Source organism: Oncorhynchus gorbuscha, linkage group LG02, assembly GCF_021184085.1.
Source record: "Oncorhynchus gorbuscha isolate QuinsamMale2020 ecotype Even-year linkage group LG02, OgorEven_v1.0, whole genome shotgun sequence".
NCBI classification, from domain to species: Eukaryota; Metazoa; Chordata; class Actinopteri; order Salmoniformes; family Salmonidae; genus Oncorhynchus; species Oncorhynchus gorbuscha.
This window is the reverse complement of record NC_060174.1, coordinates 37,414,147-37,441,673: the sequence shown is the minus strand read 5'-3', so window position 1 is coordinate 37,441,673 and position 27,527 is coordinate 37,414,147. Positions and strand designations below refer to the sequence as shown.

Sequence of the window (27,527 nt, the reverse complement as noted above, 5' to 3'; positions counted from 1 at the left end):
AGGAGCATGGGCTTATTTCTATTACAGCACATTGGATGACTGTCATTCAAATTCTATTCACCCAGCTAAATGTAACATCGATAGGTTTAAGATACCACATGATATTCACATTTTTTCAATACCCAACATGAGGTTGCTACAACCTAGCCTATGAATGAAAGTGTTACAATGTAGTTGCACAGGTCGAGAGCAGAATAATAGTAATGAAGGTGAAAGACAGTTTCAAGACCGCCTTGCATACTCTTGCCTGCATCTAGCTGATCTCATGTGTAGTTATTAGTCCAACAGTTGCAAACAAGTTTCTATTGGACAAATTCAGGTATGTTTTTTCTCATTTGCTTACACATAAGAAACTTTTTTCAACAGAATCGTCAGAATGAATTCACCCCTTATCACACGCAAATACTGTTCACCTTCATAGCAGCCACTCACAAACAGTAGGATCACTTTGCTCGTTGTATAATTCATTCTCACATCTACTCGCTCTCTTCCTCTCAATTTTGACCTTTGCTTGTAGAGTTCAGTGCACCAAAAAATGTGTTAATAAACCCGCTACAATCATGCAGTACAGTCAGCATTCAGTTTAGCATTTACAACGGCTAGTCCTGGTGGCAATACATTTATAAAACCAAAAGCTTACCTTGACTTGGAAGTGTTCCAGTGTTGGATAGCAATGGCCAGCTCGCTAACATAGCATTCCTCTCTTTTTTGTGTAGGGTGTTTTAGTAGACTAGCTGCATTCGATAGCTAAGTGAAATTGAAAGTGAAAAAAATACAACAAAATATAACTCTCTCACTCACCACATTTTATGCACTGTAGTGCTAGCTAGCTGTAGCTTATGCTTTCAGTACTAGATTAAGTCTCTGATACTTTGATTTGGTGGACAACATGTCAGTTCATTCTGCAAGAGCTCTGATAGGTTGATGGACGTCCTCCGGAAGTTTCAGATTTACTGTGTAAGTCTCTGGAAGTGGGTGAGAACCATGAGCCTCCTAGGTTTTGTATTGAAGTTAATGTACCCAGAGGAGGATGGAAACTAGCTGTCATCTGGCTACACCATGGTGCTGCTGAGGCTACTGTAGACATTCATTGCAAAACAGTATGTTTAAATCAATTATTTAGTGACGTGAATATATTTCGTATAGTTTTATATAAAAATGATAACTTTATATGTTTCTGAAATTAACTTAGGAGGATGGTCCTCCTCTTCCTCCTCTGAGGAGCCTCCATGGCTTTATTTGCAAGGGAAACATTGCCAATTGCATTGCCAAAGCAAGTGAAATAGATAATAAACAAAAGTAAAAAATAAATGAACAGTGAAAATTACTCACAAAAGTTCCAAAAGAAAAAAGAATGTCATAAAATGTTATATTATGTGCAAATAATTAAATAATTAAGTACAAAATGGAAATAAATAAACATAAATACAGTGCCTTGCGAAAGTATTCGGCCCCCTTGAACTTTGCGACCTTTTGCCACATTTCAGGCTTCAAACATAAAGATATAAAACTGTATTTTTTTGTGAAGAATCAACAACAAGTGGGACACCATCTTGAAGTGGAACGACATTTATTGGATATTTCAAACTTTTTCAACAAATCAAAAACTGAAAAATTGGGCGTGCAAAATGATTCAGCCCCTTTACTTTCAGTGCAGCAAACTCTCTCCAGACGTTCAGTGAGGATCTCTGAATGATCCAATGTTGACCTAAATGACTAATGATGATAAATACAATCCACCTGTGTGTAATCAAGTCTCTGTATAAATGCACCTGCGCTGTGATAGTCTCAGTCTCAAAAAGTTCAAGGAGGCCGAATACTTTCACAAGGCACTGTATGGGTTGTATTTACAATGGTGTTTGTTCTTCATTGGTTGCCCTTTTATTGTGGCAACAGGTCACAAAATGTTGCTACTTTGATGGCACACTGGTATTTCACCCAAAATATATTGTAGTTTATCGAAATTGAGTTTGTTTTCAAATTCTTTGTGGGTCTGTGTAATCTGAGGGAAATATGTGTCTCTGATATGGTCATACATTTTGCTGGAGGTTAGGATGTGCAGCTCAGTTTCCCTCTCATTTTGTGGGCAATGTGCACATAGCCTTTCTTCTCTTGAGAGCCAGGTCTGCCTACCGTGGCCTTTCTCAATAGCAAGGCTATGCTCACTGAGTCTGTAGATAGTCAAAGCTTTACTTAAATTTGGGTCAGTCACAGTGGTCAGGTATTCTGCCACTGTGTACTCTCTGTTAAGGGCCAAATAGCATTCTGGTTTGCTCAGTTTTTTTGTTGATTCTTTCCAATGTGTCAAGTCATTATCTTTTTATTTTCTCATGATTTGGTTGTGTTGCTGTCCTAGGGCTCTGTGGGGTCTGTTTGTGTTTGTGAACAGAGCCCCAGGACCAACTTGCTTAGGGGACTCTTCTCCAGATTCATATCTCTGTAGGTGATGGCTTTGTTATGGAAGGTTTGAGAATCACTTCCTTTTAGTGGGTTGTAGAATTTAACAGCTCTTTCCTGGATTTTGATCATCAGTGGGTATCGGCCTAATTCTGCTCTGCATGCATTATTGGGTGTTTTCAAACCAAATCAAATTGTATTGGTCACATACACATGGTTAACAGATATTAATGTGAGCGTGGTGAAATGCTTGTGCTTCTAGTTCTGACAGTGCAGTAATATCTAACAAGTAATATAACAATTCCCCAACAACTACCTAAGACACACAAATCTAAAGGGGTGAATGAGAATATGTACATGTAAGTATATGGATGAGCGATGGCCAAGCGGCATAGGCAAGGTGCAATAGATGGTATAAAATACAGTATATACATGTGATATAAGTAATGTAAGGTATGTAAACATTATTGAAGTGGCATTATTTAAAGTGTCATTGTTTAAAGTGACTAGTGATCCATTTATTAAAGTGGCCAGTGATTGGGTCTCAATGTAGGCAGCAGCCTCTCTGAGTTAGTGATTGCTGTTTAGCAGTCTGATGGCCTTGAGATGGAAGCTGTCTCTCGGTCCCAGCTTTGAGTCACCTCTACTGATGCACTTTTACGTTGTACACAGATGATATTTTTTAAGAATTATGCATGCAGTCTCAATTTGGTGTTTGTTCCATTTTGTGAATTCTTGGTTGGTGAGCGGAACCCAGACCTCACAACCATAAAGGGAAATGGATTGTATAACTGATAGAAGTATTTTATGTTCCTTTTGATGGCATATAAGGCACTTATTGCTTTGTCTCACAGATCATTCACAGCTTTGTGGAAGTTACCTGTGGCGCTGATGTTTAGGCTGAGGCATGTAATGTTTTTTGTGTGCTCTTGCAACCGGACCTTTTGTGGAACACCATTATTTTTGTCTTGCTGAGATTCACTGTCAGGGCCCAGGTCTGACAGAATCTGTGCCGAAGATCTAGGTGCTGCTGTAGGCCTTCCTTGGTTGGGGATATGTTTTACCCCCGTCAACACTTTCCATCAGTTTGTATAGTAGAACCTAATGCCAAGTTGAGTCAACAGCTTTTTGGAAATCAGCAAAGCATGAGAAGACTTTGCCTTTGTTTTGTTTCTTTGTTAGTTAGGGTGTGCAAGTTGAAAACGTGGTCTGTCATACGGTAATTTGGTAAAAAGCCAATTTGATATTTGCTCAGCACATTGTTTTCATTGAGGAAATGTACAAGTCTGCTGTTAATGATAATGCAGAGGATATTCCCAAGGTTGCTGTTGACGCATATCCCACGGTACTGTAGTTATTGGGATCAAATTTGTCTCCACTTTTTTGGATTGGGGTGATCAGTCTTTGGTTACAAATATTGGGGAAGATGCCAGAGCTGAGGATGATGTTAAAAAGTATAGCCAATTGGAATTTGTGGTCCGTATATTTTGTCATTTAATTTAGGATACCATCAACACCAAAGGCCTTTTTTTGGTTGAAGGCTTTGTATTTTTTTCTTTAGTTGCTTCAATGTAATTGGAGAATCCAGTGTGTTCTGGTAGTCTTTAATAGTTGATTCTAAGATTTGTATTTGATCATGTATGCTTATGCTATATGTTATATTTTTATAGGGCCAAAAAGACTGGGGAAGTGGTTTACCCATACATCTCCATTTCGGATAGATAACACTTTGTGTTGTTGTTTGTTTTGTGTTTTCCAATTTTCCCAGAAGTGGTTAGAGTCTATGGATTCTTCATTTACATTGGAGCTGATTTCTGACGTGCTGTTCCTTCTTTTTCCGTAGTGTATTTCTGTATTGTTCTAGTGATTCACTATAGTGAATGCGTAGACTCAGGTTTTATGGGTCTCTGGGTTTTGGGGGGATAGGTTTCTCAATTTCTTTCTTTGGTCTTCGCATTCTTCATCAAACCATTTGTTTTTGTTGTTAATTTTCTTAGGTTTTCACCTTGAAATGTTTAGATTAGATAGGGAAGCTGAGAGGTCAAATATACTGTTTAGGTTTTCTACTGCCAAGTTTACACCTTCACTATTACAGTGAAATGTTTTGTCCAGGAAGTTGTCTAGGGGTGGAAGGGATTGAATTTGTTGTTGCCTAACTCTTTTTTTTGTAGGTTTCCATACTACTTTCCTTCCATCTATAGAATTCCTCAATATTATTCAGTTCCTTTTGCTCTGATGCCTCATGCTTGTGTATTGCTCTGTTCAAGTAGACTGTGATTTTGCTTTCATCTGATAGTGGTGTCAATGGGCTGACTGTGAACGCTCTGAGAGACTCTGGGTTGAGGTCAGTGATAAAGTAGTCTACAGTACTACTTCCAAGAGATGAGTTATAGGTGTACTTACTGTAGGAGTCTCCTCGAAGCCAACCATTGACAATGTGCATCCCAGCGTGTGACAGAGCTGCAGGTTGTGACCTGTTTTTGTTGGTTATGCTGTCATAGTTGAGCCTAAGGGAGCATATGGAGGAGGGAATGCTGTCACCTTCAGGTAGGTGTTTGTCCCCCTGTGTGTCAGGTTAATTTTTTTATTTAACCTTTATTTAATTCGGTAAGTCAGTTAAGAACAAACTCTCATTTAGGTTCCCACAGATTAATACATGTCCCTGGGCCTGGAAATGATTGATTTCCCCCTACAGGATGGAGAAGCTGTCTTCATTAAAGTATCGGGATTCTAGTGCAGCGAAATAGGCAGCACACAGGAGGACATTTTTCTCTGTTGAGGTACTTTCCTTTTGAATTTCTAGCCAAATGTAAAATGTTCCTGCTTTGATTAATTTAATAGTGAGTTAGGTCTGCTCTATACCAAATGAGCATACCCCCCTGAGTCCCTTCCCTGTTTCATACCTGATAGTTTGGTGGATGGGACTACCAGCTCTCTGTAACCTAGAGGGCAACCAGTGGGTCCATATCCTCTACACCATGTTTCTTGTAGGATGTCTGTATTTCTCATTTCTTTGGTGAAGTCCACTTTAGTCAGATGACCTCACGCCTTGGATATTCCAGGATGAGATAGTAAAGGCCTTGTGTTCCATAAAGTGTCCAATGTTGTTAGTCGTTGGTTTTGAGGCACAGTCACGGGAAATACTTTCGTTTACCCCCTGTATGGTAGCAGGGTGGAAGTCTTTTCATGGTAGTAGGGTGGAAGTCTTTTTGTGGTAGCAGGGTGGAAGTCTTTGCGTGGTAGTAGGGTGGAAGTCTTTTCGTGGTAGCAGGGTGGAAGTCTTTTCGTGGTAGCAGGGTGGAAGTCTTTTCGTGGTAGCAGGGTGGAGATAACCACTTGTGCGCCTGACTTCACTCCCTTGAGTGCTGTGGCTTTACTTTCCTGCTGTACTCTCAGGTCATTTGTGCCTGAGAGCAGATCATTTGTGCCTGAGAGCAGGTCATTTGTGCCTGAGAGCAGATCATTTGTGACTGAGAGCAGGTCATTTGTGCCTGAGAGCAGGTCATTTGTGCCTGAGAGCAGGTCATTTGTGCCTGAGAGCAGGTCATTTGTTCCTGAGAGCAGGTCATTTGTTCCTGAGAGCAGGTCATTTGTTCCTGAGAGCAGGTCATTTGTGCCTGAGAGCAGGTCATTTGTGCCTGTTTGGACACCAGAGTTTAGACACTGTGTGTTTGGGAAAAAGTAAATGTTCTTATATATATTTCCCATTTGAGGCCAAATAGAGTACAATCTGTGACTTGTGTATGTCCTCAGTGGGTGTGTGTGTGTGTGTGGGGGGGGGGGCTGACAGAGGGGCTGCTCAGAGTGGATGGGATCCCCTGGGCTTGGGACTGGGGTGAACTGTTCTGCTCTGGTGTCGAGACTTTTGTCAGGATCTGAGGTGGGCTGTTCTGCTGTCTTCTCTGCGGGAGTGGCCAGCTCTCTAATGGGATGTTCTCTGTCACACATCATCTGCCTCACCCTCTCCTCCAGCATTCTCCTCCAGCACTCTCTTCCAGCACTCTCCTCCAGCTCTCTCCTCCAGCTCTCTCCTCCAGCTCTCTCCTCCAGCTCTCTCCTCCAACTCTCCCCTCCAGCACTCTCCTCCAGCACTCTCCTCCAGCACTCTCCTCCAGCACTCCTCTAGTCCTTTGTTCTTCTCCCTCCTCTGCTCCTTCTCCTGTCGATGTTGTCTCACCACAGTCCAGAGTGCAGACATGTCTCGCTCCACCTTCAGCTCTCTGGGTCTGGTTGAGCAGGTGTTGTTGTGCTGAACAATCTTTTATTTTCTCTCTCTGTCTCTCTCTCTCTCTCTCTCTCTCTCTCTATATATATATATATATATATATATATATATATATATATATATATATATTACGCAAACACGGGCGAGAGACGACAAGCAAGCAGATGTGTTTTTGTTACAATGATAATTTATTAAATGTAAAATATCTTTAGCACAGATTAACAATCACACACTTCCATCTATTGTGAACGCCATGGGGTTGGAAATAAACATTCCACAAGGATCAACAAAAGCACACAGTCCTGTTGGAGTCCTATCTTCTCCTTCATGGCATAGATAGATCTTCATGTTAGACAGTTATCTCAGACAGGCTGGGTCCTAGGGCTGTGGCAAATCTCATATACTGGTCCTAGTTTCAGTGACCCTTTTATCATGTAAGCTTGTTCTGTAGCCTACACAGTTCCAATTCTTGATCTATAAAAAAAGAACAAGACCACACCACAATCCATTTCCCCTGTCTGCTCTCTTCACCAGAGTAAAGGAGTAAAGGAGTATGCTCTCCGGCGATAGTTGTGGACGCAGCCACTTAACCAGGCTTTAGTTGGTAACAGTGTACAGATTGGATTGCCTCTCTGCTTTGCTTCAACCCTTCCCACATCAACACAACTGAACAGAACCTTGACCAGAACGGTTCGACCACAGTAAGAATGACAGTTAAAGGAACAGAAGAGAACCACCCACAGGAGTAAGAAAACTGTAAGACGTCACACGTTGTCCAGGATATCATCGTCTGGTTCTTTTTTATTATTCTCTTTTCATTTTTTTAATTACTTTTTTTTTATAGTTGATTTTCAGCACATGCCATATGAGAAGTTTGGGATTATAAAAGTACCTGAAAGAAGTGCTAGAGTTTCAGCATGCATAGCTGTTTGATATTTACATGTTCTTATATACAGGACAGGACAGGACGGGATGGGACAAAAACAGACTGCTCTACAGTACTGGGTGTATTTACAGGTCAGGGGTCAGGGGTTAGAGGTCAATTACATAACTACAGACGTCTGGGTACAGTGTCACGCATATTATCAGAGACAGAATGACAGAGCACAACCTTGAAGAGGCAGAAAGAAAACATGTTTTTTCAGACCTGTTTTTTTCTCTGGTACAATACCCCTATGCTAACAAATAGCACAATGCTTGTTTTATTATTGTTGTAGTATACAAGCAGAGTGATTGGACATGGTTAAAGATCACCACAGTAACATGAAATACTATGAAGATAACGCCAAATAACTGAGATACAGTAAACTGCTTCAACACTACTATCTCTGTTCTCTCCCACCTTGCTTTTCAATACAAATACCTTTAGCTGTTTTCGGAGGAAAAAAAACTAACCCTCTTTTCTCCATAATTTCCTGGTATCCAATTGGTAGTTACAGTCTTGTCCCATTGCTGCATCTCCCGTATGGACTCGGGAGAGGCAAAGCTCGAGAGCCATGCGTCCTCCGAAACACGACCTCGCCAGACCACACTGCTGACACACTGCTTAACCCGGAAGTCAGCCGCACCAATGTGTCAGAGGAAACACCATACAGCTGGCGAACAAAGTCAGCGTGCATGTGCCCGGCCGTCACAAGGAGTCTCTAGAGCACGATGGGACAAGGACATCCCAGCCGGCCTAACCCTCCCCTAACACGGACAATGCTGGGCCAATTGTGTGCCGCCTCATGGGTCTCCCGGCTGTGATACAGCCCGGGATCGAACCCGGATCTGTACTGATGCCTCTAGCATTGTGATGCAGTGCCTTAGACCGCTGCGCCACTCGGGAGGCCCGAATTGTGGCTGTTTAACTGTTAAATGTTGCACAATACTTTCCAAAGTATATTTTCATTATTTTGAAAATTGGAAGACATAAATGTGATCCGGGACCAGTTTCCAGAGCAGTAAGGGTTCTGGCCAGACAGAGTCAGGTTACTACTGCTGATTTAGTGCCTGTTTTTCCATCTCTTAAAGCATATAGATTCTCCCTATGCAGAGGTTGGGTTTCTGTGTAAATGTATTGGAGACGCTCTGGTTGGCTAGGACCCTGCTACATTTTTAGCATATTGCGGGAGTGATTTTAGTCTTCTCCCTATTCCCTCTTTTCAGTTCTGGTTATTTGTGTACTGTCTAGGGGACAGTTGGTGTAACCCTCTCCTCTCCACTCACCAGTGTGTGGTGGTCAGGTCGGTCTAACACGAACATAACAACCCTAAGAAAACGGAGCCATTTCTCTGTAAAACTATGTATTTCAGAATCAGAATTGACATTGACAAGATACTAGTATAAAAACAGAAAGAGACATTGGTTGGTCAATGCCTAAAATGTAAAGGTATTATCTATAATTTACATGATTATACAACACATCTGTTGGGTTACTGTACATGTCTGGAGTGAATGAGTGGGTGTGTCTGTGAGAGTGTATAAGAGTGTTTAAATCAGAGAGCGTGTGTGTGCGTGCGTGTGTGTGAGTGTGTGCGTGAGTGTGACGTTTGTGTGAGGTTTGTATGAGGTTTGTGTGTGCATGTCTTTGACCCAGCCCATTCTCCTGCTCTCTCTCTCTCTCTCGTCCTGTGATAGATAGACACAGACAGACAGACAGACAGACAGACAGACAGACAGACAGACAGACAGACAGACAGACAGACAGACAGACAGACAGACAGACAGACAGACAGACAGACAGACAGACAGACAGACAGACAGACAGACAGACAGACAGACAGACAGACAGACAGACACAGACAGACAGACAGACAGACAGACAGACAGACAGACAGACAGACAGACAGACAGACAGACAGACAGACAGACAGACAGACAGACAGACAGACACTGGTGGTGGATGGTTCAGCTTGTTAATGTCTAATCTCATCAGGTTTATCTATTACAGGGGTCACCAGGTCAAGTAGTGAGAGGGCAGCGCTAAACACCAAGAAGATAACCCCTGTGTACACACACTCACTCTCTCCTCAATTCTCCTTCCCTCCCTTTCTCTCTGCTGTGTGCACAGTTTCCCTCAGAGCACACAGAGTCCACAGCTGTGCAGTGTAGTATTTTCAGGTCAGGTGTAAATCATTCCAATGTATTGCTTGACCACCCTTTACCTAAAACAGTGTGAAAACGAGGACCTTGGAAGCAGAGTGAAATGAGCAGGCAAATATATTCCATCTTTCAATGAGTTTGTGTGTAGGTCTCTAAAGCAAATACCTTAACTGAGAGTTAGCTAAATGATGTGCAACCCTGCTTTTGAAGTGTGCATGTCTGGGTCTGGGTGTCTGTTAGACACTGACTGACATTTGTAAGCCTTTGATATGCCAGTCCTGTGAGGTGTGTAGAGTTATCAGTGTGCTGGCAGGGAGGGAGACAGCAGAGAGATGCAGTTGTTTCATCTGCTGTTTCTAACTGCCTCAATCTGCTACTACCAACACTGAGTAGGAAGTTTGTTTAGTGTGTCTGTATTTCTCAATGAGAGTGTGTAAGTGTGCATGCACTTTATTCTGTGAATGGGTGTGTGTGAGAGTGTGTCTTTCTAGATTTTAATGAGTGTCAGTGTGTGTGCGCGCCGGAGCAGTTTGGGCATTTTTCAGTATGTGTGTCTATTCCTGTGTTAAGCTCTGCCAGCTTGGACTGCTGATGCTAAAATGAGTCTCAATGAGGCTGGGCCTTTGAAGTGGGTGTATATGTGTGTGTGTGTGTGTGTGTGTGTGTGTGTGTGTGTGTGTGTGTGTGTGTGTGTGTGTGTGTGTGTGTGTACAGGCTTTTGCTGCTGTGCCAGTGCACTGCACTAAACAGTGCTCTGCTGTCTTTCATCAGTGCTCTCCACCAGTCTCATTTGTAGATAAATAGCAGTGAGCCAGGGATAACTATTTAATGTGTGTCTATAGAAGTCAGCTCCGGAACAGTCTCTTCTCACAACATCACAGCAGCTTTTAGCCAGCAGCAGGGCTATATGAAAGATCCCTCTGAGTGCCTGACTTCTGGCTGTAATTCTCTCTGACGTCTGTTTCAAATGCAGTGGAATCTCTCTTCCTGTCGCTCTCTCTCTCCTTCTCGTTCCCCCTCTCCGCTCCTAATTACCAACTGTGACGGTAATTAGGGAGGCATGTCTCAGTACAGTTTGACTACAGACTACGGAATACTGGATTTGAGATGTTAAACTGAGAAATACAGAAGTCATTTCCCACTTAATTAGAGAGTATAGGGTAGGGAGGGTTGTCTGTTGTCTGAGAGAAGAGAGATGGGTAAGGGGCAGTGGGGTTTACGAGTGTGTGCATGCATGTATATAGTGTGTGTGTGTGTGTGTGTGTGTGTGTGTGTGTGTGTGTGTGTGTGTGTGTGTGTGTGTGTGTGTGTGTGTGTGTGTGTGTGTGTGTGTGTGTGTGTGTGTGTGTGTGTGTGTGTGTGTGTTTACAAGAACACTATTCTCAACATATTACTCATATTACTCTTAAGGGGTGTATACCTCTCTTTACCCTGGCAAACCTCTGAAATAAAAGCCACATGTCTGACTTCCCTCATGAAACAGATGTGTAATCATCACATATATACTGTATGTTCTCTTATACAGTCTATTTATAGAACCCTCTGGCTCTCCACTGCAATGAGAAGAGCTGCTCCCTCCTCCCCAGTCTAGAACACCGTGGGTCACATCTTCTGTCCAGAAAACAGCCCTTGCGGTGCGCAAACCTCCACAAAATAACATCCAAATATTGCAGCTATAGAGATTGCAAGTCCAACATATTTTGGTGTGTTTGCTTTAAATTTGAATGAACAGTTGTCACCATCCCATGGAGATTGTGGCGTTCTTAAATTGTAGTATTTTTTTTTTTTTTTTTGCGGAGATCTGTGCTGTTTTGTGGACAGTTAGCATTGTATTTACCACATATACATCAGCATGCACTCTGGATAGTTAGCAGTCCTGTTCACACACAATATAGAAATAAATATATGTATATAAATATATATACAGGGCCATGGTCCCCATGGTAACACTGTCCCATCATTATGGGCTGTGGCAGAGAGGGGTGTCTCTGGGGTTTATCCTCTCGATATCTCTATCTGTCTCTCTCCATTTGTATGGAGTTCCTCCTCTGTCTCGTACAGATGCTCTGGGGTCATGCAGGAAAGATGGTGGGGGGGTCGCTGAGCCCAGATGTGTGTTTATTCTGGTGGAGGTCTTGGCAGCATCTTTAGAGTGGCAGGATCTCATTTGTCTCTTGGCAGACGGGAGGGTTTCTGTGTATCTCTCTGATGGTCCTCTCCTCCCACAAAGATAATGTTGATCAGGGTCCTCCATGTTGTGTGTGTATCTCTCTCACTCTTTCTCTCTGTCTGTGAGTTCACAGCAACAGGGGTCAGCCACCACAGTGTACTGTGCAGTAGCTCCGGAGCTGGAGAGTTTCGGAGGTATGTACTTCAACAACTAATTCTGCTGCCTACCCTCCCCACCAGCCCAAAGAACAGGCCACTGCAGCCAGCCTGTGGGAGCTAAGCGAGCGCCTGGTCTCAGAGAGTCCTTCGGGCCAACAGGCCGTCTGATGGACATTCCCACTGACTATCAACAGCCTCATCAGGACTAGAGGAGCGAGGAGGACTAGCCAATCAGGAATGGAGGGGGAGGGAGTGGAGATGAAAACCAATCACGTTTGTACATTGAGTAGAAAGTAGAAAACTGCCAAACCTTTGAACTGGACCCGTCACATCACTAAGGAGTAAAATACATGTACAAATTCATCTTATCTAATAGCTACACTGTGGCTACAGGTTGAACTGTGGTAGTTTAACACTAAAGGGAGAGGAGAAGAGAGACGGTCCGAGGGGCAACACATCCCCTCTGACCGTCTTTGTGGCAGGGAGAGTTCACCAGTTCCAGCCAAAGTGGGCCTGTGTTTTTCACTCCAGTGTGTTGCCACCTGCATCCCACACTGTGTATCTTCCCTCTGTGCCTCTAGTCTCCTCCTGTATATATCTATTCTATGTCTGTCTACAGAGATATAGGGAGTGGTGAGTATCATTGTGCTAGTTTAGGGGGATTGAAGGGGGGTAGGAGAAATAAGGAGGTATAATGTAATGCCTATATACATAGAGGTATAGTTTCGTGGCTATATACAGACGCAGTAGTTTTGTTTCATACGAGGCCCTACTGTATATTATTTACATTCACATCATGGGCTAAATGGGACTCACTGTCATCACTTCTCCCCTCTACAGTTAAAGACCTCCAACCTACATATTATTACATAGAACACTCTACAAAATGCTATTTACAATGAGGAGGTACTGTATCTTTGTCATGTTGAGTCAGAATTGCGTCCGTAGCTACTGGTGATGCCAGAGGAAGAGGGAATCCAGGAGTTTTAGTAGTTGAATCAAACATGAATTCTTTTTCTTGGGTGTTAGGTTTTGTTGTAATTTGTTTCTGTCAATAATCTCGTCATGAAAGACAAAGTGTTGGGTGACTGGGTCTGTCTGGACTTCTGTACAGGGACTGTTGGTTGGTTTATGGGTGGTTTGGAGACGTTGTGTGGACGTTGTGCTTTGTCGCAGTCCGGTGCCATGGAGCGACGTTGGTAAGACATCACCATTCCTCTGTCATGGTTTCTGTAAAGAATAGGAAGAGAAAGGACTCATTAAAGACTGTTTGTTGTAGTACGTATGTGTCTGTGGTCATTTCAATACTTGCCCGCTGTTGACAGGATCCTATTGAAAGGAATCAAGACGAGTGTACATATTAGGGAGAAGGGGACTAATCAGAATTGGCCTAGAAAGGCTGCTTCTTGTGGTCAGTGAGCAGCACAGCGCCCTTTGACCCGGAACTACTCTCCACCAGGAACATTGGGAAGGGCCAAAGAGTGATTGACACATTGACCAAGCAATCACATGGCTGACCTGCATCATTCCCACGACTGGTTAGTCAGCTGATGCCTGACAGAGTCCCTCTCACTGTTAAACACTACTTTGTTCCCTGCATGATGTTCAACAGCAGTTCAGCACTGTAGGGGAGAGTGGGGTACGTTTAGCCACCTTTGTTTCTAGGCAACCATACACAAAATGTTTATTGTAACCAAATTTTTAGGAAGAGATGCTCATTTTTAATGGAGTCTGTGAAGGAAGAAACCACATAGAAAAAGTGGTAAGCAAGTTCAGTCCCCAAAAAACTATTTTCACTAAATCAAAGGAATTTGTATTAGAGGTTTAATGGCGCTTGTATTTAAACCAAAGTAGATCATTTAAGATTGTTCTATATATCAGTTGGGACCTCTATAAGCATCCATATGATGTCCTAAACCTAGCATTAAAGTACATCCCTGTAGCTGTGTGGGCTAATAGTAAAAATGTTTGCCTTGGTGTAAGTTGAGCCAATGTAAGAGTTTTCTTCCCAGGTGTAATGAAAGTCATTATCACTGGGATATGAGGTAACAACAGGGCCTGTGTTAAAAGTGTTTAAAAAAGTACAAAGTGTTAAGTGTTAAGCCTGTGTTAAAAGTGGATTAAAATACAAAAACTATTTGTGATTTTGTTGAATTGTGTTTGGCAAATAAAGAGACACGGTTTTAAAAAGTTAGTGGTGATATTTAATTCACTACAATTAATTGAGTAAGTGGCTCAACTTACCCTGTTCTGCGGCCCATACCCGCAGGAAATTGTGCCAAGAGACCACTTTTTTTGGACAAGCTATGTTTACATGAATTCTGATTATTTCCAGCGATACACAACATCCTGAAATATATATATAGATATCGTTGTATATTTCCTTTGAAGGAGTGATGCTGAATGTAAAAAACAAATGGCTCAACTTACCCCACTCTCCCCTAATATATAAAAATCAAATGTATTTATAAGGCCCTTTTTACATCATCAGATTTCACAAAGTGAGTATACACAAACCCAGCCAAAAACCCCAAACAGCAAGCAATTCATATGTAGAAGCACAATGAACTGTTCTGTTCTAATCTGTACACCACAGCGGTCTTGTTGCTGCTCTTGCACACGCAAACACAAACACCAAAGGAATTGAGGACAGGGAGATTTAGAGCAATTTATTAAGAAATCTCTCACTAGGATAGAGAAGAAACAACACACCGTCCATCCCCTAAGCTCTACAATTCTTTTTAGAAATATTTATTTTTTGGGTGTGTGGGGGCATGTAAGGACCGGCTGCAACACACACTATCCCCAGGGAGAGAGGGATACAGGAGGACGAGGTACACCCAGTTATAGATCCAGCACCCCCTTCTGTGGCCCCTAGGGGCAGTAGTGCTACAGCTGAGCCCCTTGCACCCATCTTCCTCTGCTCTCGAACTGGTTAAAGCAGCAAGCTGAGACTCTCTCTTACACCCCTCTCCCCTCTATACACACAACATGCACACACACACACACACATACAGTACTGATCATTTGATTTGATTGATGCATGTCACTGAGCTCCTTCAGAGAAGAAGTGAGTGAAACATCAACAGCATATAAGCCCCTCGCTATAACCAGTCAATGACAGAGAGAGAGAGAGAGAGAGAGAGAGAGAGAGAGAGAGAGAGAGAGAGAGAGAGAGAGAGAGAAAGAGAGAGAGAAAGAGAGAGAGAGAGAGAGAGTGAGATGCTGGGCAGACAACAAACAAAGAGGAAACAGCATTAAGATGTCCTCTGGGAGTGCATCGCTGCCATGGATCTATGATTGTGTTTGTTTGCATGTGTGGGTGTGGGTGCGTGTGTTCTGACTGTAGAGGGAGGTTCCTGCCTGGCTTTCATACAAAGCCTTATTGATCAGGCCCTATCGGAATCATCTGATAGTTAATCAATACATTACACTTCCTCCCAACGCTTAGAGAACAGAGGAAAGGAGAAGAGAGGAAAGGAGAGGAGAGGAGAAGAGAGGAAAGCATTCGTCTCTGAGGAAGACCTTGATCCTTTGACTCACCCGAGGCCCCTCAGTCTCTCTTTCTCTCTCCTCTCTCTCTACCTCTCCCTCCCACCATCCCTCTATTTATCTCTCATTGTGGTTGAATGCATTTTTTTAACGTGTGATTAATAATTCAAACATGCTTGTGGGAATTCATCAATGTGTGCAAAAATATGATTTGTGATCCTTTACATCCTTTACATTCATACACTGATCATGCTCTGAGATGTAGAATCATGAATCATCCTTTACATTCATACACTGATCATGCTCTGAGATGTAGAATCATGAATCATCCTTTACATTCATACACTGATCATGCTCTGAGATGTAGAATCATGAATCATCCTTTACATTCATACACTGATCATGCTCTGAGATGTAGAATCATGAATCATCCTTTACATTCATACACTGATCATGCTCTGAGATGTAGAATCATGAATCATGCTTTACATTCATACACTGATCATGCTCTGAGATGTAGAATCATGAATCATCCTTTACATTCATACACTGATCATGCTCTGAGATGTAGAATCATGAATCATCCTTTACATTCATACACTGATCATGCTCTGAGATGTAGAATCATGAATCATCCTTTGCATTCATACACTGATCATGCTCTGAGATGTAGAATCATGAATCATCCTTTACATTCATACACTGATCATGCTCTGAGATGTAGAATCATGAATCATCAAAATATATTTTAGAAATGAGGCCGAGATACTTCCCATCATGCTTCTGAAGAGTAGATGCAGATCAGAAGAGAATCCAATACATACTGAATATCAATATAATTTATACAATTAAAAATAGGAAACTAAAATATAGCATACAAACATTTAGACATTAACAATTTGTTAAATGAATGTTTATCTATATTGCAATGTAATGTGTACTGGCTGACTGCTATTTTCCCTTTTCGTTTTTTTATTTCCCATAAGATTCATTTCCCTCCTCATATTTATGGGCGGATTGATTTGAATACGTCTGTGTTGCTTATATTGGTAGTATTGACATCTGGAACGCCATGCTGCCATTTGAAACGGATATATTTAATGATCACAATCAATGTTAAAGCCCTCTATGGACAAGACTAACTCGATACATATCTACTGAGAGGGAGAAAATATACTGTACACTCTCTCTCCCCTCTCTCTCTCTCTCTCTCTCTCTCTCTCTCTCTCTCTCTCTCTCTCTCTCTCTCTCTCTCTCTCTCTCTCTCTCTCTCATATGAAAATGAATGAATGATATTTATTAAGTGCTATTGTAGAGTAATTCAATTGTTGTCAGTCAAGCAAGCCTGTGTATTTACACAAGTTTCAGAATATCCCGTCATCCCTAAAAATATTAGTTTTTGTGAAAGTGCTTATTGGACAAAAACCTCATTTAATTTAACTCATGTAATGTTTGAAATAAAATATGTAATTTACAGCCATAAACCATAATTATGTTAAAATATCGACATGACAATATTGAATTGTGTAGTTGATTAAACAGCGTTATTAATGGCATAATGATGTGATGTTGGTCTTTATTTATCCTGCTGTCTGCCCCTTTACATTCTGCTGATGTGTGCAGAAAGCTGCCTCACTAACTATAGTGTGTGTGGGGGGGTATGAGATAGAGATCTGGGCCGAGGCTGTGCGTGTGTGTGTGTGTGTGTATGGGGCGTTGGCGTTTACTGCAGTGGGACTGTCCCCTGTAACTCTGCCAGATGCTTTTCTCTGACATGTAAATACCTGAGGTGGAACAGCACATCACCAGCTAGACCTTAACCAGACTCACACCACACAGTCACACACATACTATGTCGATACAATGTCTCCTCAATGAAATGATCCAGTACAGCGTTACCATGTTCTAGTTTTTGGAATCTAGCATGATCCAAGAGAAAGAGGAGGGAGCGAGCAAGAAAGAGCGTGTGTGTGTGTGTGTGTGTGTGTGTGTGTGTGTGTGTGTGTGTGTGTGTGTGTGTGTGTGTGTGTGTGTGTGTGTGTGTGTGTGTGTGTGTGTGTGTGTGTGTGTGTGTGTGTGTGTGTGTGTGTGTGTGTGTGTGTGTGTGTGTGTGTGTGTGTGTGTGTGTGTGTGTGTGTGTGTGTGTGTGAGAGTGAATATGCGCATGCGTGAGGTTGAGATTGGTGAGGATATTCTAGAGGAGCCCATATGTTTAGTCCCAGGGTGTTCTGGCACTCCTTGTACAGGCTGCGTTTAACACTGCTATGTGGTTGTGTGATTGGGGTAATATTCTACAGAAATGAACATGTAACAGTCAATAGACGAAGAGTTTCTTTCCAAAACGCTTTATCCACCAACTTTTCACATTTGTGTTCTTTCACCAGAAATGATGGCTTCATGTGTGTGTAAAATATTATGTTCTCAGATTATTTCCCCTACATTTTAGTTGTGTATGAAAATGTTGATTTGTTTTGCATTGGTTAGCTGGAATGGAATGTTCGTGTCTCGTATATTTGACTGATGTGGTTGTGTCACCTAGCTATCTTAAGATAAAGGTATCTGGAATTTAAGGGAACATTCTTTTACTTAAGCTTTGAGAGCACCATGGTTATTTCCCCCTAGATATATTGCTGTGTGCTATCCAGAACTTCCTCTGTCTCTATATGTGAGGCTGAACATGGCACCTGGGAGGACATAGCTCCTGTAGAAACCCCCTGTGTGTCCTCACTAGACAGCATGACCTTGTAAACCATCAGTTATTCTATTCACCCCTTTGTACGAGAGGAATAGAGGGGAGAGGGAGAGGAAGAGAGAAATAAAGAGAGCGAGGGAGAAAGAGAGTAGAGGAAAGTGGATAGAGAAAGAACTGCTGCTTGTCATGGCTTTCAAACATGGAGAAAAATGAGCACTTGGGCTGAAGTACAATTATTAGGCTCTGTCTACAGATTCATCACACTGAATAGAATGAGGGAGGAAGAGAGCAGGGGAAGGAAAGGCTAAGAAAGAGGAGGTATAGGGAAAATGTAGAGGGAGACAAACAAAGAATGAGGAATAGGGGGAATAAGAGGCTGAGAAAGATGTCAGCAAGGCAGAAACACATGAGGGAGAGAAAGGAGAACAAGTAAGTGAAAGTGGAATGGGGGAAAAAAGTGTGTGAGAACAGGAGAGAAAGAGAGAGTTCAGGGGGAGCAGAAAAAGAGAAAAGTGAGGGAGAGAGGAGGGCGCGGGAGCAAGTGTGTTAGAGAGAGGTAGCGGGAGGTAAAATGAAATAAGAGGATTTGTAGAGGCTGTGGTCGGTGGCAGTAATAAAGCCTGCTAATCTGGAGGAGTACGCTTGGCTGCTCACACACCCTCTCTCCTACGCTCCACTTTACCAGCGGGCCAAGCCAAGGTCACACACACAGTGTGTGAGACAAGCACAGGTCAAATGGGGGAACTAAAACACTTCCGGGCGGTGTGTGTGTGTGTGTGTGTATACGTGTATGTGTATGTGTGTGTGTGTGTGTTGTTCACATAAACTGTTCTCTACATCTGTACCTTGTTCATGAACTGTTCTCTACCACTGTACCTTGTTCATGAACTGTTCTCTACCACTGTACCTTGTTCATGAACTGTTCTCTACCACTGTACCTTGTTCATAAACTGTTCTCTACCACTGTACCTTGTTCATAAACTGTTCTCTACCACTGTACCTTGTTCATGAACTGTTCTCTACCACTGTACCTTGTTCATGAACTGTTCTCTACCACTGTACCTTGTTCATAAACTGTTCTCTACTACTGTACCTTGTTCATGAACTGTTCTCTACCACTGTACCTTGTTCATAAACTGTTCTCTACTACTGTACCTTGTTCATGAACTGTTCTCTACCACTGTACCTTGTTCATAAACTGTTCTCTACTACTGTACCTTGTTCATGAACTGTTCTCTACCACTGTACCTTGTTCATAAACTGTTCTCTACTACTGTACCTTGTTAATAAACTGTTCTCTACCACTGTACCTTGTTCATAAACTGTTCTCTACCACTGTACCTTGTTCATAAACTGTTCTCTACTACTCTACATTGTTCATGAACTATTCTCTACTACTGTACCGTGTTCACATAAACTGTTCTCTACTACTCTACATTGTTCATGAACTGTTCTCTACTACTGTACCGTGTTCACATAAACTGTTCTCTACTACTGTACCTTGTTCACATAAACTGTTCTCTACTACTGTACCGTGTTCACATAAACTGTTCTCTACTACTCTACATTGTTCATGAACTGTTCTCTACTACTGTACCGTGTTCACATAAACTGTTCTCTACTACTGTACCTTGTTCACATAAACTGTTCTCTACTACTGTACCGTGTTCACATAAACTGTTCTCTACTACTCTACATTGTTCATGAACTGTTCTCTACCACTGTACCTTGTTCATAAACTGTTCTCTACTACTCTACATTGTTCATGAACTATTCTCTACTACTGTACCTTGTTCATAAACTGTTCTCTACCACTGTACCTTGTTCATAAACTGTTCTCTACTACTCTACATTGTTCATGAACTATTCTCTACTACTGTACCGTGTTCACATAAACTGTTCTCTACTACTCTACATTGTTCATGACCTGTTCTCTACTACTGTACCGTGTTCACATAAACTGTTCTCTACTACTCTACATTATTCATGAACTGTTCTCTACCACTGTACCTTGTTCACATAAACTGTTCTCTACTACTGTACCTTGTTCACATAAACTGTTCTCTACTACTGTACCGTGTTCACATAAACTGTTCTCTACTACTCTACATTGTTCATGAACTGTTCTCTACCACTGTACCTTGTTCACATAAACTGTTCTCTACTACTGTACCTTGTTCACATAAACTGTTCTCTACTACTGTACCGTGTTCACATAAACTGTTCTCTACTACTCTACATTGTTCATGAACTGTTCTCTACCACTGTACCTTGTTCATGAACTGTTCTCTACCACTGTACCTTGTTCATAAACTGTTCTCTACTACTGTACCTTGTTCATAAACTGTTCTCTACTACTCTACATTGTTCATGAACTATTCTCTACTACTGTACCGTGTTCACATAAACTGTTCTCTACTACTGTACCTTGTTCATAAACTGTTCTCTACTACTCTACATTGTTCATGAACTGTTCTCTACCACTGTACCTTGTTCATGAACTGTTCTCTACCACTGTACCTTGTTCATAAACTGTTCTCTACTACTGTACCTTGTTCATAAACTGTTCTCTACTACTCTACATTGTTCATGAACTATTCTCTACTACTGTACCGTGTTCACATAAACTGTTCTCTACCACTGTACCTTGTTCATGAACTGTTCTCTACCACTGTACCTTGTTCATGAACTGTTCTCTACCACTGTACCTTGTTCATAAACTGTTCTCTACTACTGTACCTTGTTCATAAACTGTTCTCTACTACTCTACATTGTTCATGAACTGTTCTCTACCACTGTACCTTGTTCATGAACTGTTCTCTACCACTGTACCTTGTTCATAAACTGTTCTCTACTACTGTACCTTGTTCATAAACTGTTCTCTACTACTCTACATTGTTCATGAACTGTTCTCTACTACTGTACCGTGTTCACATAAACTGTTCTCTACTACTCTACATTATTCATGAACTGTTCTCTACCACTGTACCTTGTTCACATAAACTGTTCTCTACTACTGTACCTTGTTCACATAAACTGTTCTCTACTACTGTACCGTGTTCACATAAACTGTTCTCTACTACTCTACATTGTTCATGAACTGTTCTCTACCACTGTACCTTGTTCACATAAACTGTTCTCTACCACTGTACCTTGTTCACATAAACTGTTCTCTACTACTGTACCTTGTTCACATAAACTGTTCTCTACTACTGTACCGTGTTCACATAAACTGTTCTCTACTACTCTACATTGTTCATGAACTGTTCTCTAACACTGTACCTTGTTCATGAACTGTTCTCTACCACTGTACCTTGTTCATAAACTGTTCTCTACTACTGTACCTTGTTCATAAACTGTTCTCTACTACTCTACATTGTTCATGAACTATTCTCTACTACTGTACCGTGTTCACATAAACTGTTCTCTACTACTCTACATTGTTCATGAACTGTTCTCTACTACTGTACCGTGTTCACATAAACTGTTCTCTACTACTCTACATTATTCATGAACTGTTCTCTACCACTGTACCTTGTTCACATAAACTGTTCTCTACTACTGTACCTTGTTCACATAAACTGTTCTCTACTACTGTACCGTGTTCACATAAACTGTTCTCTACTACTCTACATTGTTCATGAACTGTTCTCTACCACTGTACCTTGTTCACATAAACTGTTCTCTACCACTGTACCTTGTTCACATAAACTGTTCTCTACTACTGTACCTTGTTCACATAAACTGTTCTCTACTACTGTACCGTGTTCACATAAACTGTTCTCTACTACTCTACATTGTTCATGAACTGTTCTCTACCACTGTACCTTGTTCATGAACTGTTCTCTACCACTGTACCTTGTTCATAAACTGTTCTCTACTACTGTACCTTGTTCATAAACTGTTCTCTACTACCATACCTTGTTCATGAACTGTTCTCTACTACCATACCTTGTTCATGAACTGTTCTCTACTACCATACCTTGTTCATGAACTGTTCTCTACCACTGTACCTTGTTCATGAACTGTTCTCTACATCTGTACCTTGTTCTCATAAACTGTTCTCTACATCTGTACATTGTTCATGAACTGTTCTCTACCACTGTACATTGTTCATGAACTGTTCCCTACCACTGTACCTTATTCACATAAAATGTTCTCTACTACTGTACCTTGTTCACATAAACTGTTCTCTACTACCATACCTTGTTCATTAACTGTTCTCTACCACTGTACCTTGTTCTCATAAACTGTTCTCTACTACTGTACCTTGTTCACATAAACTGTTCTCTACTACCATACCTTGTTCATGAACTGTTCTCTACTACTGTACATTGTTCACGAACTGTTCTCTACCACTGTACCTTATTCACATAAAATGTTCTCTACTACTGTACCTTGTTCACATAAACTGTTCTCTACATCTGTACCTTGTTCTCATAAACTGTTCTCTACTACTGTACCTTGTTCACATAAACTGTTCTCTACTACCATACCTTGTTCATGAACTGTTCTCTACCACTGTACCTTGTTCACATAAACTGTTCTCTACTACTGTACCTTGTTCACATAAACTGTTCTCTACTACTGTACCGTGTTCACATAAACTGTTCTCTACTACTCTACATTGTTCATGAACTGTTCTCTACACCTGTACCTTGTTCACATAAACGGTTCTCTACTACTGTACCTTGTTCACATAAACTGTTCTCTACTACCGTACCTTGTTCATGAACTGTTCTCTACTACCATACATTGTTCACATAAACTGTTCTCTACCCCTGTACCTTGTTCACATAAACTGTTCTCTACTACCGTACCTTGTTCACATAAACTATCATTGACTACTGTACCTTGTTCACATAAACTATCCTCTACCACTGTACCTTGTTCACATAAACTATCCTCTACCACTGTACCTTGTTCACATAAACTACCCTCTACCACTGTACCTTGTTCACATAAACTATCCTTGACTGCTGTACATTTTTCACATAAACTATCCTTGACTACTGTACCTTGTTCACATAAACTATCCTTGACTACTGTACCTTGTTCACATAAACTATCCTCTACCACTGTACCTTGTTCACATAAACTATCCTTGACTACTGTACCTTGTTCACATAAACTATCCTTGACTACTGTACCTTGTTCACATAAACTACCCTCTACCACTGTACCTTTTTCACATAAACTATCCTTGACTACTGTACCTTGTTCACATAAACTATCCTTGACTACTGTACCTTGTTCACATAAACTATCCTTGACTACTGTACCTTGTTCACATAAACTATCCTTGACTACTGTACCTTGTTCACATAAACTATTCTTGACTACTGTACCTTGTTCACATAAACTATTCTTGACTACTGTACCTTGTTCACATAAACTATCTTTGACTAATGTACCTTGTTCACATAAACTATCCTTGACTACTGTACCTTGTTCACATAAACTATCCTTGACTACTGTACCTTGTTCACATAAACTATTCTTGACTACTGTACCTTGTTCACATAAACTATCCTTGACTACTGTACCTTGTTCACATAAACTATCCTTGACTACTGTACCTTGTTCACATAAACTACCCTCTACCACTTTACCTTGTTCACATAAACTATCCTTGACTACTGTACCTTGTTCACATAAACTACCCTCTACCACTTTACCTTGTTCACATAAACTATCCTTGACTACTGTACCTTGTTCACATAAACTATCCTTGACTACTGTACCTTGTTCACATAAACTACCCTCTACCACTGTACCTTGTTCACATAAACTATCCTTGACTGCTGTACCTTTTTCAGATAAGCTATCATTGACTACTGTACCTTGTTCACATAAACTATCCTCTACCACTGTACCTTGTTCACATAAACTATCCTTGACTACTGTACCTTGTTCACATAAACTATCCTTGACTACTGTACCTTGTTCACATAAACTATCCTTGACTACTGTACCTTGTTCACATAAACTATCCTCTACCACTGTACCTTGTTCACATAAACTATCCTTGACTACTGTACCTTGTTCACATAAACTATCCTTGACTACTGTACCTTGTTCACATAAACTATCCTTGACTACTGTACCTTGTTCACATAAACTATCCTTGATTACTGTACCTTGTTCACATAAACTATTCTTGACTACTGTACCTTGTTCACATAAACTATTCTTGACTACTGTACCTTGTTCACATAAACTATCTTTGACTAATGTACCTTGTTCACATAAACTATCCTTGACTACTGTACCTTGTTCACAGAAACTATTCTTGACTACTGTACCTTGTTCACATAAACTATTCTCTACTACCAAATCAACTTTTCTCTTCTCTTCTCTTTTAGGTCACAGTTCCATTGTCGACCTCTCTCTTCTCAATCTTTTTATAAACCACCCTGCTCTCTCTCTCTTTTTATCCCTCCCTCCCTATCTGTTTCCCTCTCTCTATCTTTTTATCTCTTTCCCCTGTTCTCTAGTTAGCAACCCGTTACTCTCACTCTCTCGGCAGCCATGTTGCTTTTCAAAGCACATTTTCCTCCTCTGTTTAACTTGCTCTGCCGTGAGGATCAATATCTATCAAAACAATACATACATGTCATGGCCAGATAGCTGCAACACAGATATAATGTGCCTGGTTAAGGCTTCCAGGGGAGAAGAAGATATACGCTGTGCTCTGTGTGTGTGCGCGCGCAATGCACTGTGGCCAGGTAGGTCGAGCGGTGAAAAAGAGGTTGTTATTGAGCCTTGGTAAATGATGCAGAACCCTGGGCGCTGCTTACTTATTAGCCTTACAAACAGCTTCAGCACTGGAGACGGGCTGGGCTGTGTGAGTGTGTGTCTGCATAAGATTGAACGATTTTGTGGACCTGATTTTAGTGTTTCTAAACTTTTATTTTCATTTGGGTAAACTGATAGATTTGAGTAGGGTAAGCTGATGAATCCCTCATGCTTCACAACACTCCAAATCCCGGTTCAACCCGAACATAACCTAACTCTAACCCTAACCCTTAGCCTAGCTACATGTGCACATCACATCCCAGTTTAACCCTAACTGTGACCTAAACCCTAACCATAACCCTAGCTACATAACCATATCCCAGTTCAACCCTAACTGTCCATAACCCTAGCTTCATAACCATATCCCAGTTCAACCCTAACGGTGACCTAAACCCTAACCATAACCCTAGCTTCATAACCATATCCCAGTTCAACCCTTACTGTGACCTAAACCCTAACCATAACCCTAGCTACATAACCATATCCCAGTTCAACCCTAACTGTCCATAACCCTAGCTTCATAACCATATCCCAGTTCAACCCTAACTGTGACCTAAACCCTAACCATAACCCTAGCTTCATAACCATATCACAGTTCAACCCTAACTGTGACCTAAACCCTAACCATAACCCTAGCTACATAACCATATCCCAGTTCAACCCTAACTGTCCATAACCCTAGCTTCATAACCATATCCCAGTTCAACCCTAACTGTGACCTAAACCCTAACCATAACCCTAGCTTCATAACCATATCCCAGTTCAACCCTAACTGTGACCTAAACCCTAACCATAACCCTAGCTACATAACCATATCCCAGTTCAACCCTAACTGTCCATAACCCTAGCTTCATAACCATATCCCAGTTCAACCCTAACTGTGACCTAAACCCTAACCATAACCCTAGCTTCATAACCATATCCCAGTTCAACCCTAACTGTGACCTAAACCCTAAACATAACCTTAGCTACATAACCATATCCCAGTTCAACCCTAACTGTCCATAACCCTAGCTTCATAACCATATCCCGGTTCAACCCTAAGAAATAGGTTCTCATTCAACACAAAGGTTAGCTGTCAATATTTATATGGAAATAACTTTAAAAAACATTCGAATTTAATGATTATATTGAATGATCTCATTACTAAATTGAAGTCCCACTCAACAGCGGTTAGCTCCCCTCTTTCTGGCCTCAGACCTCTGATTATGTCTAGATCTCTTCATGCGCACCATGAAAGACCAACTGCTGCTGCTGGACTAGATCAGTGGCGATGGTCAAATGGTTATTAGAGAAAACAGTTGGTATCCAAGCAGTGTGTGATAATCAGCTGGTTGGGAGAAACTCCCTCCTGTCTACCTCTGTATTCTCCCCATTACTACTGTATGTTTGATCACACAACGACAGTAGACCTAATGGTGTTACGGGCTGGAAGCAGCAGTGTGAGAGTGACAGGCTGTGATTTATGGTGTGTGTGTGTGTGTGTGTGTGTGTGTGTGTGTGTGTGTGTGTGTGTGTGTGTGTGTGTGTGTGTGTGTGTGTGTGTGTGTGTGTGTGTGTGTGTGTGTGTGTGTGTGTGTGTGTGTGTGTGTGTGTGTGAGTGAATATGCGCATGCGTGAGGTTGAGATTGGTGAGGATATTCTGTGTGTGTGTGTGTGTGTGTGTGTGTGTGTGTGTGTGTGTGTGTGTGTGTGTGTGTGTGTGTGTGTGTGTGTGTGTGTGTGTGTGTGTGTGTGTGTGTGTGTGTGTGTGTGTGTGTGTGTGTGTGTGTGTGTGTGTGAGTGAATATGCGCATGCGTGAGGTTGAGATTGGTGAGGATATTGTGTGTGTGTGTGTGTGTGTGTGTGTGTGTGTGTGTGTGTGTGTGTGTGTGTGTGTGTGTGTGTGTGTGTGTGTGTGTGTGTGTGTGTGTGTGTGTGTGTGTGTGTGTGTGTGTGTGTGTGTGTGTGTGTGTGTGTGTGTGTGTGTGTGTGTGTGTGTGTGTGTGTGTGTGTGTGTATTTCCCAGTAAGCATGATAATATGATGTCTGAAGAAGAATTGATCACTTAAGAACTTAGGTGAGAGAGCACACAACAGGGAAGAGCAGGAGTATAGAAAGAGAGAGGCCTCTATTCAATCTGTAGAGCGGAAAAGGGTGGGACATAAGACTGTAAAAACACCAGCTCCAAGTCATTTTAATTAGGGAAATCTGTTCCCAAGTATTTCCATGCTTAATGGAGAGAAACATGATCGTATACAACTGGTAGCAAGCATTGAAATGATTAGGTTTTAGTCAAACATTACATCGGTTTGGGCTTCTTGTGGTCAATTTGCAGTCTACAAATGATTTGTAATTATGTTCCCAGCACTCTGACCACCCACTCAAGAAGAAATTGCCACGCGGCTGAATCTGGTTGATGATCCCTGGTCTACATGAAGTAATTCAGCTTTACGAAATAAACAAATAACTACCACAGAATACTGCTGTTTTAGTCCCTCTATTTCTATAATTGGCTCTTGTTTTACAGT

General features: G+C 41.5%; 1 protein-coding gene and 1 pseudogene across 1 annotated transcript in view; one reads left to right on the top strand and one right to left on the bottom strand.

Annotated features, from left to right (window-relative positions):
• The window catches only part of LOC123990154, a 187,841-nt pseudogene extending 175,639 nt beyond the window's left edge, over positions 1–12,202 (top strand).
• LOC124001828 (transcription factor Maf-like) overlaps positions 9,385–27,527 on the bottom strand; it is a 66,522-nt gene continuing 48,379 nt past the window's right edge. The window contains exon 3 of the mRNA XM_046308944.1: positions 9,385–13,264. The gene's annotated coding sequence lies outside the window, so the exon portion shown is untranslated. The remainder of the gene's footprint in view (positions 13,265–27,527) is intronic.